Source organism: Pundamilia nyererei, unplaced genomic scaffold (genome assembly GCF_000239375.1).
Source record: "Pundamilia nyererei isolate P.nyererei 1_Seehausen unplaced genomic scaffold, PunNye1.0 scaffold00038, whole genome shotgun sequence".
In the NCBI taxonomy this organism is placed as follows: Eukaryota; Metazoa; Chordata; class Actinopteri; order Cichliformes; family Cichlidae; genus Pundamilia; species Pundamilia nyererei.
The window spans coordinates 765,006-768,085 of NW_005187439.1; the positions used below are offsets into that span (position 1 = coordinate 765,006).

General features: G+C 41.5%; 1 protein-coding gene across 1 annotated transcript in view; it reads right to left on the minus strand.

The window, feature by feature from the left end:
- The window catches only part of slc4a4a (solute carrier family 4 member 4a), a 54,078-nt gene that overhangs the window by 46,426 nt on the left and 4,572 nt on the right, over positions 1–3,080 (minus strand). The gene's annotated exons all lie outside the window — the stretch shown is intronic.

Genomic DNA, 3,080 nt, shown 5'->3' on the forward strand with positions numbered 1-3,080 from the left:
TCAAACTTTGCTTATATGGCAAGTTCCTCATTTCAGTGTCTTATCTATTAATACGGCTGTGCACTAAAACTTCCTGTTTTTCAGTCTGGCTGAGCACTTAGTTTGGGAGTCAAAAGCGGCCTTGCTCTACAAGCCTTTATTAAAGTACATAAAACAATATAATGAGCAGATACACATTAAAAATATTTCTCTTATCCCTAACAACACACCATAGCATTCTAGCATTTTTCCCAAGCCTGGTTTTTAATCACTACAATAAGAACGACGAGGAACAAGGACTAAAGTTGACCGTGCACGTTAGCAGCAAAGCTCACTTTGTTTATTTTGCCGTCCACCCGTCCAGCCATGTATCCACGTCCACTTATTTACGGTTACAGTTGGGTTATAACATATCTCGACTGTTTATTTTTGCTTCAGATTTAATATTCGTTGAGCTCAGCTGCTGGAGACATTAACCTGTGGACTCGATCTGATCTTGACCACTTCTCACCTCAGTTCAAGCTTTCTCACATGGATCAGAGCAGAGCGATGGCACCAGAGCAGCGTAACAGTGGCAGCAGTATGCCATCAAGTCACACTCTGCAGTGAAGCCACCACCGACTGCATGCTACATCCCTCATATACAGGCTGACAAGCAGACCATACTGCATGCTAATAACATATTATTTGCATGGATGTGAGGTTCATGCCAGCAGGCTTCACTGTACATCTACACGTGTGCAGAATAAGGCGAGAAACTTTTACATAAGTTACTAAACTTAAACTTATTACTAATGCGGGTATGTGAGAATTGAAGCCACACGTACCTGAGTGTTACATTGTCAGTTAAATGATCATAAAATTAGTTTATTAATTTTGAATCTGATCCTGACATACTTTCTTTCATAGCATCAAACATCAGAAGTGCCCCTGAAGCTACTTTAGTGATAACAGAGTAATAATTTCGTTCTGCACGCTTCATTTCTTGCAGTTTCAACAGATTAGTTGGTGTTTAACGCCACTAATACTTAGCAAATAATCACGAACACCAGTTTACCAAAACTTTACAAAAAACTTTTTTTTGTTTTTCATTTCAGATGTTTATTCTTTGTAGTAAAGTAGTAAAAATGCGAATAATAACAATAATTCTCATCATCTTCTCTCATACCTGCAAACCTTTAACTTAAGCTAATACAATCTGTTTTATATAATCTATTATTTTCACCAATAAACCCAATAAAAGCAACATCACAGAGCAAACATCAAACGGGCTCCAGGAACAAAAAGCTCTGTGCGATCGGTGTCAAATGTCTCCTTTGGAGCAGGTCGGGCGAAGCTGAGCCAAGCACTGCACATGACCCAACCAGGAAGTGGCTGAACCCCTCAGCACAACAAACAATGACCTCTTAGAAGCACAACAGTGTTCATTATTCACTCGTACCACAACGCCTTGTGTTTTATTTTTAGGGATTCATCTAAATTCAGTGACACCAACAGTTCACAACACCGAGCTGATGCAGGGACGGAGAAAGTCAACAACTGTGAAGGCTTCTGTAAACCAAGGGGACTATTTTAGGTGGTCGGGCGTTGTGCTCCTCTGTCTGTGATCATTTATTACATTTTTCAGATGACGTCTAAACAGAGTGAAGAGCAAATATTACACTGAGCCAGGGGCTGATCTACAGCTGCCCCCCAACGTTTACCTCCGTCACTTTTAGGAGAGCTTGAGCTCTTTCCTTGGCCCGTCGGGTCGGCTGGATGTGGTTTGTTTAAAACTCTTTTTTTTTAAATTTTCATCTAAAATGACAGAAATATGCTTCAACACATCTCTGGTCTTCTGTTTTGTTCTCAGAACTAAACTCTGGCTTCCTCCCACAGTCCAAAACATGCAGTTGGTGGGGACAGGTTAATTGGTAACTAAATTACCCACAGGTGTGAATGTGAATGCGAGTGTTTGTCTGTCTCTACGCGAGCCCTGCGGCACACTGGCAACCTGTCAAGGGTGAACCTGGCTCTCGCCCTAATGCAGCTGGGATAGGCTCCAGCAGCCTCGTGACCCTGACAAGCATAAGTGGAAGAGAATGGATGGTTGGTTAAAATTCCACACGGAGTGTTGTTATATTAATATTGAAAAACGTCAATGCTGGGTATCTCAAAAACTTGATGTGCTTAATCAGACCACATATCTGAAGTCAGTGTGGGAGGTGGTGAATAAAAAGCATGACAGAAATAAAAACGGAGACAGAGGAAGACAAAACTGGAGACCGAGCCACCATCACCCACACCTGACCTCCTGCCCTCTGTGCTTTTGGTTCAGCAAAGATGGCACAACTCCCATGTTTACATGGTAACATGCAAACACAAGATTAATCTACAACTCTGGGATCCTGTGCCAAGGAGGGGAAACATCCAAACAGAATTCATGTACTCTAAGAAACGAGCCTTCAGCTAAATGTAAACTCTCGTGACACCCTAAGGTTTTGTGCGTGGTGCTTGGGGTCTTTGAAAGCAGAACTATTAAATACAGGAAGTCCAGGTTGGGAAATGAGAAGGCCTGCTATATGATGGAGGGACGACTGGTGTCATTTACTTTAAATATAGTTTTTACTTCCTTGGATTCTTGTGTTATGCATTTAGTTAGTTGTTAGATTTAATTACTGCTAAACTAAAGTAACTATTAAACTGGTGGTTTGGTTGATACCTCTTTGTATCTTGTTTATCTTGTTTGAACAGCAACAGTGGGGAGGAAGACCATCATTTTAAAATTAGTAGACTTTTAAGAGAACCATGTTCAAGGAGGGACAGCCATCGACTACGACTGGTCGGAGGAAAGAGAACTGAGACAAGAGGGACACAGAGAGACAGGGACCAACACAAACTACAGGAGAGTGAAGACAAAAGTTAATGGCATCCCTGCAGTAGTGACACATAAATGCATCAGGAGTGAAAAGAGGGAGTAGAATTCAGTGCATCATGGGAAATCTTCCAGCAGCCTTGGTTACACTAACACGTTTAAGTTACTGTAGCAGCAGATCATTATTGATCTGTTCCTTAGTTTCAGACGGGCAAAAACAGCTGTTACTTCTTTCCAGTCTTCTGGA